The sequence below is a fragment of the Panthera leo genome, chromosome C2 (assembly GCF_018350215.1).
Source record: "Panthera leo isolate Ple1 chromosome C2, P.leo_Ple1_pat1.1, whole genome shotgun sequence".
NCBI classification, from domain to species: Eukaryota; Metazoa; Chordata; class Mammalia; order Carnivora; family Felidae; genus Panthera; species Panthera leo.
In genome coordinates, this window is record NC_056687.1 from 141,193,748 (window position 1) to 141,205,463 (window position 11,716).

The 11,716-nt window shown below is 44.1% G+C and overlaps 1 pseudogene; it reads right to left on the reverse strand.

The window, feature by feature from the left end:
- Positions 1-5,802: 5,802 nt before the first annotated feature.
- Positions 5,803-8,031, reverse strand: LOC122229357 (annotated as a pseudogene).
- Between the last annotated feature and the right edge of the window lie 3,685 nt (positions 8,032-11,716).

The window sequence follows — 11,716 nt, forward strand, 5'->3', positions numbered from 1 at the left end:
TGCAGTCCTTGCCCCGTAGCGTAGCAGAGAAAACAAGCTATTCAAGTAGTCACTGCAGCCAAATATAACAAGATATTCTTCCCAAACAATAACTCTTCTGGAAGGCATGTATAAGGCATGTGTAGCACAACATAAGAGTCCAGGAAAACCTCCCCCTTTGTAAGAAACAAAACAAAAACATTTAAATTGAGAACTGAGAACCAAGTAAAAGCCAGGAGTGTGAAATAAGAGTGTTCCAGGCAAAGGGAACAGCATGTGTAAATGCCCAAAAGAGGGAGGGGCGGACCTTGTACTTTTGAGGAAGAGAAAGTCCGTGGGTTGTGTGAAAAAGTGCTCATTTCAGATTCTCCAGGGACTTTGAAGGTCTTTTAAGGCATCGAGACTATATCATAAGCCAATGTAGACTTTCCAGCATAGTTGAAACTCAGAGAATAGGTTGGATAAGGCAGTGGACCAGACATTGCTGATGTAGGGGTGTACTGCCTGCACCCCTTCTGCCCCACTGTAGGGGTGAACCATTGTAGGAGTACGACCAGTTAAGATACTGGAGTGCCCCAGAAGTGAGTTCCTGTTGGCCTGAAGTAGGGTAGTGACAGTGGAGTTATAAGTGAATGGATTTCAAACAGAATCAACTGTGTGGGCCTGAAGGCCAAGAAAGAGTCAAGCTTAGCTTTCAGGGTTTCATGGTAGCAATTGAATCATTATTGGAACTAGTCACTTTGGCGGGGGGAGGGGGGTTGCATATATGTACACTTCGTTATTCAGAAAATCTTAACTAAAATGCATTACTACAATCTGTTCAGTATCAGAAGAAGAAATAGTTGAGGGGAAGAGAAAATTATCATGAAAAAATGGGATAGAATCAGGGAGACACCCAGCCCATCACTGAAGTCAAGTCTCCTTTGTAGAGAAGGGCCACACATTGGACCCTGAGCCTTTCAGCAGCCCAAGAGAAGGGGCAAAGATGATTCATAGTGTTCATGAGTGAGATGAAACCCGTTGATTGGAGAAGCCCCATTCTGCCTGATATTGAGACCAACGAGAAAGTTCTCCAATAAGTCTTTCTCAAAAGACCTCAAATAGTGTCACAAACAACATCCTCATCAGAAGCAGTGATAACCTTCATCAGCTCTTTCCTATGATCTCTCAGTATAGACCAGTGCAAAGGTAATTGAAAATCAATTTTGTGAGAGAAGGGAATACTCCTATCAGATTCAGCCTTATGTGGTTCTGATTGTCACTTCCTGATGATCTGTCATCAACCCCGGGGCTGGAGTGTTGAGTAGTTTTTTCTTACATGGTGTCTGTGAGGTTCCTGAACTTTTATTAAAAAAAAAAAAAAGAGTAAATGTACACCCTGTATAATTTTTTTGGATATCAAAACAGGAAAGAACCTCTTTCTGAGGAATAGACCTGGGTTTGGGGAGTTGTCCAGAGTACATCTTCTCTCAACCAAGTTCCTGAAAGACATTACTGAATCTGTAATGAATTTAAGGTGATATTCTTGGAGAAGTACCTGGAGAACAGCTGCTCTGTTTTGCCAGGAAGTGCTAAGCCATGTGCTTTTTGAGTCCAGCTAGGGATAGAATTAATACCCTCCTGTGGAAGTCAGGGTATTTAACAATGAGATATGTCTCAGTAGAAGGGTACCTGGTTTTGCTTCACTATGAGCCATAAGAGTGTCCCAGGCAACACAAGATCCTCCCCCGGAAAGTCATTTTGAGTCCATTACAATACAGACAGATGGGAGATGGAGGTCCCAGAGTTCCTTGTTTTAAGGGACAACTTTAATCTTGATTTCAGAAAAATTTTAAAGCAGCTGTAACCAAATGCCCACTTTGGTCGTAAAAATGAAAATCTCAGCAAATAGAGTATCCAGAGTATATCAGGCTTTGAGCAGTGTCATTCCCAATACAGACTGAAAAAATTGTAATGCAATTCTTAAAGGATCCGTTAATTTTTTTTAACCAATTCCCCAGCTTCCTTAGGCCTAGGGATAGTAAATATGTACGTTTGTGTTGTTAGTAAAAAATATGGGTAGTTCTAGACTGTGGTCTTATTTCCGTTAGATTTCAGTGTGATAGCTGAATTAGTCGATTGCTAGCAATACCTTGGGTTTGAACTCACTTGAACAAGAAGCTTGGTTCTGCTAAAAGGCCATCTAGGAAGTGTGAGAGGGAGGGGGCTGTTGAGTTTAGTGTTCCGAGGAACATACGTTGAAATCACATTTCCTGGGTCCTCATCTGTGCTCCTCCATTTGACTTTGGCAAATTACCTTCTTGTGTCATTTCTCTTAGTTATAAAATAAATATAATAACAGTGTGTACTTTATGACCGTATGGTGAGGAGGAAACAATATATGTAAGAGATTTTAGGACGCTTGGCTATAGACAACGCTCCATAAACTTTGGCTGTTATTACAGGTCTTGGTTGAACTGTATGCACTGACCCGTTCCTTCCACCTATAGCCCAAAGGCAGGCTGTAGGACACGAAGCAAGCTAGAATGATAGGTGTACCTCAGCCCAGCTCCTCTAGTGAGGCAGTGACCGTGAGGACATGTGCTCTCCTGCCATAAGTAAGGGGGTTATCTTCGTATTTGAAGACCTGCTTATTCACTTGGGTATAGCAAGTGGCTAACATAAACATTCAGATACACTTGCTTTCTTTCTTTTTTTAATATAATCTGTTGTCAAATTGGCTAACGTACAGTGTGTGTAAAGTGTGCTCTTGGTTTTTGGGGTAGATTCCCGTGGTCCATCACTTACATACGACACCCAGTGCTCATCCCAACAAATGCCCTCCTCCATGCCCATCAGCCATTTGCCCCTCTCCCCCAACTCCCTATCCACCCTCAGTTTGTTCTATTTGTCTCTTATGGTTTGCCTCCGTCCCTCTCTGTGTGGAACTAATTTTTTCCCCCTTCCCTTCCCCCCATGGTCTTCTGTTAAGTTTCTCAAGATCTACATATGAGTGAAAACATAGGATATCTGTCCTTCTCTGACTGACTGATTTAACTCAGCATAATACCTTCCAGTTCCATCCATGTTGGTGCAAATGGCATGGTTTCATTCTTTCTCATTGCCAAGTAGTATTCCATTGTATATAAAAGCCACATCTTCTTCATCCATTCATCAATTGATGGGCACTTAGGCTCTTTCCGTAATTTGGCTGTTGAAAGCGTTGCTATAAACATTGGGACACGTGCCCCTATGAATCAGCATTCCTGTATCCTTTGGATAAATTCCTTGTAGTGCTATTGCTGGGTCATAGGGTAGTTCTAGTTTTGATTTTTTGAGGAACCTCCACACTGTTTTCCAGAGTGGCTGCACCAGTTAGCATTCCCACCAACAGTGCAAGAGGGTTCCCGTTTCTCCACATCCTCGCCAGCATCTGTAGTTTCCTGATTTGTCTATTTTAGCCACTCTGACCAGTGTGAGGTGGTATCTCAGTGTGGTTTTGATTTGTATTTCCCTGATGAGAAGTGGTTGAGCATCAGATGTACTTTCTACTAGAACTGAAGATGCTGATGAGCTGGTGCCTGTATTTTATCATTAAAAACTAAAGGAGCATTTGCACTTTTTAAAAGAAGAATCTAGTAAGTAGGTAAATGAGATCACACGAGAGACTTACACAATCAGAAGGCAGAATCGGGGCTGGAGAAAAGCAGAAGTTGTGGTTTGAATGTGGAAGAAAAAGCCTGTTAGACCCCTCCCCACTTTGAGGGATACAGGTATAAAATTCATTCATCACGAAAACTGGTATGCCTACGGTGGGTGTGCAAGGAAGAAAAAATAAAACACGCATGGGTGCAAGGCAAGTCGAGGTCTTATGGTCTGAAATCTTCCAGGAGTTTTTAATACCTATATCAGGGGTGGCAAACCCAAATGACCAGAGGACCCAGACATGTAACCTGAAGAAAGGGGCCAAGCACATGGGAGATTATAAATGGGAACTGACACTCACAATCGGTGTTGGAGAACAATAGTGGTGGTGAGTGGGAACCTGGAGCTTCCATGCTCCTTTTAAAAGAGAGCTACTGGGGCTCCTGGGTGGCTCAGTTGGTTAAGCGTCCAACTTCAGCTCAGGTCACGATCTCACGGTCCGTGAGTTCGAGCCCCGCGTCGGGCTCTGTGCTGACAGCTCGGAGCCTGGAGCCCGTTTCAGATTCTGTGTCTCCCTCTCTCTCTGCCCCTCCCCCGTTCATGCTCTGTCTCTCTCTGTCTCAAAAATAAGTAAACGTTAAAAAAAATTTTTTTTTTAAAAAAATAAAAGAGAGCTACTACTCAGGTCTAATTGATGGTTACCATAAGGGAAGGTGGATGGTATATGGCCACGTCTTCCAAGTTGTCAGGAAAGCCTTTTAATATTTTTAATAACTATTTAAAAATATTATCAATTAATCGAAATGTAAGACACTGTGTGGGCCAACATTATTGGCCAAAGTAAAAAACACATCTGTGTGCCCACTTGAGTGTGATTTCTTGAACAGGTAGCTTACCCACTTGACATTGGATGCAGACTTCCATATGTTAAGTAAAACCCTTTCCAAAACTTCTCAGACAAAAATGGGTCTTGTTGTTCGGGTGTCCTCACAGAATTGGGAGAAATGGGTAAAGACCTAGCCTCTTTTAGGAAGATAAATGATCTAGGAGACTTTCTGAGCAATATGGGCCTCCCTGTCTTGAAGATTTGGATCACAGGTCATAAGCTGTTGCCCTTTGGCCTTCAGTCCAAACTTTACTGAAATTTCGCCACACCCAATCATTTGCTTACTGTCTCGGGCAGCTTTCCCACGGCCACGGCAGAATCTGGTAGTTGCTCCAGAGACCCCATGGCCTGCACAGTCTCAAACATTTACCATCAGGTCCTCTACAGAAGAAGTTGGCTAACCCCTCATCCAAATAAACACATCAACCAGAAGTGGTTATATAATCCCAAACGTACTGTAACAGAAGTACATAGACAGGAATTCATGCACGTGTATCCAAAGTGCTGGGACAGCCTGAAAGAAGGGGAAGGATCAGCCCTTGTGGGAGGTGGTGTGGAAGGCTATCCTGGAAAGGTAATACTTGAGTCTTGAAGGACAGGATAGAGTTTCCCCAAGTGCAGAAGGTAGAGCTTTCAGGCATTACATGTTTGGATCACAGCTAATGATTTAAGCTTGTGAAAGAGAGGAGGAGGCAAAAAAAAGGACTTAACACTTCCAGGAATATGTCAGGGAAGCAACAAAGAATTTTGCTCATGTCCCTTTCAGCTCTCAGAATCACTAGGTCCCTACTTAAGTTTATTTTTAAAATAACTCCTTTGACTCAACTTTAAGAGTCGAAAAGTGACCGAACATCACACGGCTGATCAACACGTGAATGACCCAGTAAAGATAGACAATGAATCTGGTCCGTAAGAAAAAAGTCTAACTGAAAAAAAAAAATCTAATATTTTTTCAGGGAGCAATGTTGAAAACAGTGAACATTTGATTTTTGCTTTAATGAGATATTAGGATCCAGTTTGTCAAATGCATGTGGATGCGTTCTTCCTAAGAATACTTTGCAAAGAATATATTCTGTGTCTAGTGGTGGTGTGTATTTTCTATTTTAATACGCAGAAGTAATGGATACCTGGTGCTTAGTAAATACTGAATTAATAGAAGCTATTCAAAATCATTTGCATTTATTCATTTCCTAATCATTCCTCAAGATTTGTCTAGGGAACACTCCAGAATTAGAATTTGATAAGAGAGCCAAGGATCAGAGCCCCAGAAGTGTCTGGAGACCATCTGGAGCTTGGCCATGCTCTTTAGAGAGTTACATCCCAGGGGGCACATGTTCTTTAGTGTTGTTGCTCGTACATTTACGCAGGTCCTAAAAAAGGGAATAGTGTACCAGGTAAACCCATGTCTTATTCTGATTTGGCATGACATTTTCTTATGTTTGAAGGCCATCCAAGAGTTTAGTCAGTCTCCTAGTTAGAATAATGCTGATGGTTGCAATAAAACAGCCCCAAATGCAACTACCACAGATCAGTTTCAATATCGGATCCCACACCACATTCCTTTAGGTGATGCCATGTCTTTGCGAAGCTGGTTTTTCAGAAATGGTTGTGGTTTTTAAAAGCCAGTATTGAGCAAAAGTCGAAATGAGGTACCAAGCGAGGTACCAAGTCAACAGATGCACAAATGTCATCAGTAAGTGATTACAGTTGCAGAGTAACAAGGATATTTCTCAACTTATATGCGTTATTCTTTTCAAATGACCAGTAGGTGATGAAGACATGCATATTTAAGTGGTTTTCTTAGCACTGAATAAATATCCTCTTACTAGTTACATGACCAAATATACAACTATGCGTGCTTCGGTTAGCCCGTCTCTTCTCTTCTCTCTTTTTCACTAGCTTTTTACTTGGTGGCTTTTCTGGTTTTGCACTGATGGTTTCTGTTCTTATTTTCTTTGGATTCTTGCCTGGTTCTGAAACGATCGTTTCTTTTGTCTGAGAGTACAGCAGGGGCATCTTGGCTTCCTAGCATTGGAGACTTCTACTTCAGTGTCCCTTTTTATACTGTTAAGCATGATAGCTTCATGGCTGGCACCGCCATTCTCCTCTTCCTTCTCAAAGTTTTCATCATCACCCCAGGCGTCTTCCATTCCCTCTCCGATTTGAGCAGTTCCAGAAGTCCAAAGCACAGGTTTAGAAACCACTTCTTTTTTTTTTTTTTTTTTTTTAATTTTTTTACATGTTTATTTTTGAGACAGAGAGAGGCAGCACGAGTGGGGCAGAGAAGGCTCAGCATAGAGCCCCATGCGGGGCTTAAACCCGCAAACCACAGGATCATGACCTGAGCCGAAGTTGGACGCTTAAGTGACTGACTGAGCCACCCAGGCCCGCATAAAAACAACTTCTGAAGGAGGTTCAGCTTCAGCAATAATTTCTTCTGCTTTCTCTTCCACATTAGAGGTATCAATAGCGGCCTTTTCTACTTTAATTTTTTTTAATGTCTCTCTCTCTCTCTCTCTCTCTCTCTCTCTCTCTCTCTCAAAAATAAACAGAGTGTAAGCAGGGGAGGGCAGAGAGAGGGGGAGACACAGAATCTGAAGCAGGCTCCAGGCTCTGAGCTGTCCGCTTCAATCCCGACACAGGGCTCAAACCCAAACTGTGAGATCATGACCTGAACTGAAGTCGGACGCTTAACCAACTGAGCCAACCAGGCGCCCCTGGGGGCCTTTTCTACTTTAAATGCTGTGATTCTTTGATTTCCTCTAGACCCTGCAAAGCCTAACCTTCCACCTTCTTTCTGAACTTTCCAGTCATTCTCCAAAGCCTTCTGTATTAGCTCTGTAATTTCTAGTCCTTTCACACCAGCTATTTTACTGTATCTCAGGAGTTGATGTTTCAGCAGCGTTCTCCCACCACAGGACTGGATAGTACAAACCTCTCGGTGCTTGTTCATGGCAATCACCAGCAAGCCATCCATTACACGTTCGTCTCGTTTATTGGGATCCCCCAATAAATATGTACCTTGCCGGAAGAAAGCAGAACTGGCACCCATGGGCATGCGGTGGATGCTCACGGGTACAGGATCACACTCCTCAGGGGTGCACAGACGTCACTCCTTGGACAGACGTCGGGTCTTCGGAGGTGTCCGAGGCTACAACTGCAGCGATCCTGGCAGTGTCGACCTCACTGCTTTTATTTGCGTTTAGTTTCTTTCATGTTTATTTTTGGGAGAGACAGAGAAAGACTGGGAGTGGGGGGAGGGGCAGAGCGCGAGGGAGACACAGAATCCAAAGCAGGCTCCAGGATCCCAGCTGTCAGCACAGAGCCCGACGCGGGGCTCGATCTCACGAATCATGAGATCGGGATCTGAGCCAAAGTCGGACGCGTACCTGGCTGAGCCACCCAGCTGCCCAACCTAACTGCTTTCAAATGAAATCCTTAGGATTGTTCCTTTCGGTCTAGGGGCACTGTGGAAAGATTACTTCGACCACGTGGGCCGCCGCGAACTGTGAGAAGGTTTTGGAACCTCTGTCCTGAGGCATTCTCACAAGTAGCGGAATGCAAGGTCACAGTTGGCTGACGGGTGTGTCCTCGCTGAGGCTTAGGGCAAGGGAAGGGCCAGAGAGGCACTGCCACTCTCTTGAAGGTCTCCATCTGGTACTCTCCTACCCTTGACCCATGTTCTACTAGTGATGTCCTTAAGTGATCATAAGCGGTGGCAGGCTGGGGGATGTTACATAGCTCGCTGACATGATCCAGGCGGCTACGTGAGAGGGGAGGATGAATTTTGGCGGACAGCTAAGTCTCTACAGTTCACTCCTCTACCCACGTGTTGAGCGTTCTCCCTTTCCTGGAGAGAAAAAAAAAAAAAAAAAGCAAAAGTCTTATGACAAGTGTGATTTCTAATGAATACATATGTGGTTCATCCCGTTTTTTGACACAGAGCTCCTAAAACCCTTGGAATTTCCTGAGGAAAGCGACAACGGTGTCTTTTGTTATGTTAATGCGCTTTGGGGCCACACCTCGGTTGCCAGGACAAGTAACCAGGAAGTGGAGGGGTGGAACTTCCATACCCACCCCCTTGACCTCTGGGGAGGGGACGGGGGCTGGAGGCTGAATCACTTGCCAATGACCAATGATATAATCAATCATGCCTATATAATGATGCTTCCACAAAAACCCCAGGAACTGGGTTTGGGGAGCTTCTGAGTGAGCAAACACGTGGAGATTTGGGGAGATCGGGGCCCTCGGGCAGGCCAAGGAAGCTCTGTGCCTTTTCTCTGCACCCGTTTCTCCTGGCTGCTCCTGGGTTGTATCTTTTGTAATCAACCGGTGATCTAGTACGTAAAACAGTTCCTGAGTTCTGTGAGCCACTCTAGCAAGTTAAATCCGAAGAGAGGGACGTCGGGACCTCTAGTCTGTAGTCAGAAGCACAGTGATAACCTGGATTTGGGACAAATGTCCAAAGGTGAGGGAGCAGTCTCCTGAAACCCGATGCCGTGTCGTGTGCACGGTGTCGGAATTGAGCTACACTGCGGGACACCCGACTGGTGGTAGAGAATTGCTTGGTGGCGTGGGGGGGAACCCCTGTTGACCAACGATAGACAGGAGTGCAAACCGCAAAATCAAATGTGCCCAATTATTGTGAGGTCTGAGGGACTGGCAGGCAGGAGACCGAGAGCGTACCGAAATTGTCAGTATGCTCCAGAGAGACAAAGGGGGTTAAGGTTATTTCAAGAGAAAAGAGGGAGTGTGTGAGTGGTTTTGAACGAAATGTGGGTGGAGCTGGTATGGCTACAGTTATGCTTATCTATACATGATCGGTTGCTGGGGCTATTACTAGGCAGAAAGTCCATTTACGTCCATTTTAACATGCAGCAGATGCCTTGGCTTTCAGCTGAGTCCGGCAATGATTCCAAGAATCTTGAGACCGAAGGAAGATGTGCGCAAGCCCCACCTTCACTAGGGCCTCCCGACTCCATATTAAAATGACTCTTTTAGCCACGCCTCCTCTATTTTGAATCTTCTTCCACACACCCCTTCCTCCCCCGCACCTCTTTTGGAATTAGGTATTTCTGCACCCTTGTGAGTCCCCAACAGCTTACCGCATCAAGCTCAAATCCAGAATCTCTGATAACGCCTGGTGGTTTTCATCAGGTGTAGAGCTGGCTGCTCCTGATCTGAGCATCTGTGTAATAAAAGACAATTTATCTACACAACCCCCCCCCCCCCCGCCCCAACACACACACACCCATACGCAAGTTACACAATACAGTGGTAACTCAGGGATGGTATAACTGCGTTAACAAATTGCCGTTTAGGTAAAGAAAGAATTGGTCCATAGTGGTAATGTCAGTCTCCTGCACAGGCATTGGGGGCACACTTAAGACCAGGCAGTGGGGGGGGTGGCAGTGGGGGGAGGATTAGCATGTTTCCACTTCCTGGGTACAACTCTCTTGACCATTATTTTCTGTGGCCTCTGGCTCCATCCACTGACCGGTCCCTTTTTGCCCATTATCTGCCATCGTTTGATCTGAGGAAGGCATTGCGACCATCATCCAGTTGCGTAATCGAGTTTCTCCTCGTGTCCGTCGAGGGCCCGAATCATCACACGCGTTCTTGCAGACTAGTTCTGCGCTTTCTTTGGCAGTATAATTTCCTCAGAATCGTAGTAGGCTTCTCATCTCTTTATGTCCGGTAACTTCTCCTGCCAGTAACTATACCCAGTGTTCTGTGCTAGACCTCTTGCCTCCAGTTTCTTTGTTACCTTGCTCTAACCACGTCACTTTCACATTAATGGTGGTTCTGTTGAGGCCCCTGAAACATGAGACGTTGGTGAGAAAGCCATAACTGTATTCCCCTTTCCAGTCATGTAAATCTAGCACCCAGCAGCTAAACTACTTCCTTCCCTCATATCTCTGTTTGCGAACCAGGAACTTCTCTGAGCTTATCTCTTTTGTATTCTTTTTCAGACACTCAACTGACTGAGCCATCCAGGTGCTACACTTTTTTTTTTTTTTTTTTAAGTTTATTTTTGAGAGAGACAGACACTGTGAGTGGGGGAGGGGCAGAGAGAGAGAGAGAGAGAGGAAGAGAGAGGATCCCAAGCAGGCTCTGCGCTGTCGGCACAGAGCCCGATGCAGGGCTCGAACTTACGAAGCCATGAGGTCACGACCTGTGCCGAAATCGAGATTCGGACGCTTCATTGACTGAGTCACCCAGGTGCCCCTGAACTCCTCTCTTTCTTGGAACATTCTTGACAGATAGGAGCAAGCCAACACTCACTAATACTCTGGCTCGTTTAGATGGCTCTTCTCACATTTATAGGTTTAGTCTTTGCAAATCCATCTATTCAACCACATCATGTAGGATTTTTTTTTTTTTTTTTTTGGTCTTTCTACCATCTTTGATGTTGATTTAGTTTTAAGGTTGTTGCTTTACACGACTATGCGAGACGCTTGCTTCCTGTGGCTTTCTCCAGAACTTTCCAAAAAGTCCGTAGCAAACATCTTCTCATAACTTCTTGGCCAGATGTCTCAGTCCTGAACTAATTAGTACCAAGGATAACTTAGAATAATCAGACATCACCCCTTTCGCAGAGGTAAATTCTTCAAACCACGTAACCAGTACTCAGGGACATGTGGGGTGAGTATTCAAAACTTAAGTCTGTTATGGCGGTCCCTATACAAGACTTGGGAGAGCTCACAGATCCTAGCATGGTCAGCGTAATGGGCTAAACTGCCTTTCAAAGACTTTCCTAGTTCCAGACCCCTGACTATTTAGTGATGAAATTTGTGGAAAGCTAGGGAATATAAATGAGTATACTTAAGTTTTCCTTTCTTTATTTTCTTTCTTTTTTTTTTTTTTTTTAGCTTTCCTTTCTATTGAGTGTATTCGTTGCCATTCTTTTTAAATCAATACGCTAAGCTCCTTTTAGTAGTGTTGGCAAGAAAGTATATTAATTTGACAAATAGAAGACAAATTCTATCTTTGTTACGCATTTTTACCAGCATCCATTAATCTGTGACCTCTGGTGATATTAGCAATTGTGGGTGGTGTCCTTTAATTTGCTACCTTTCATATTTTCTTTAATGATTGTTATTACTTTTAAAATGAGAAGTACACATAGAAAATTAACAGATGTATATATTTTAAGTTTATGTATTTATTTTGAGAGAGAGGCAGCTGGAGCAGGGGAGAGGCAGAGAGAGAAGGAGAAAGAGACTC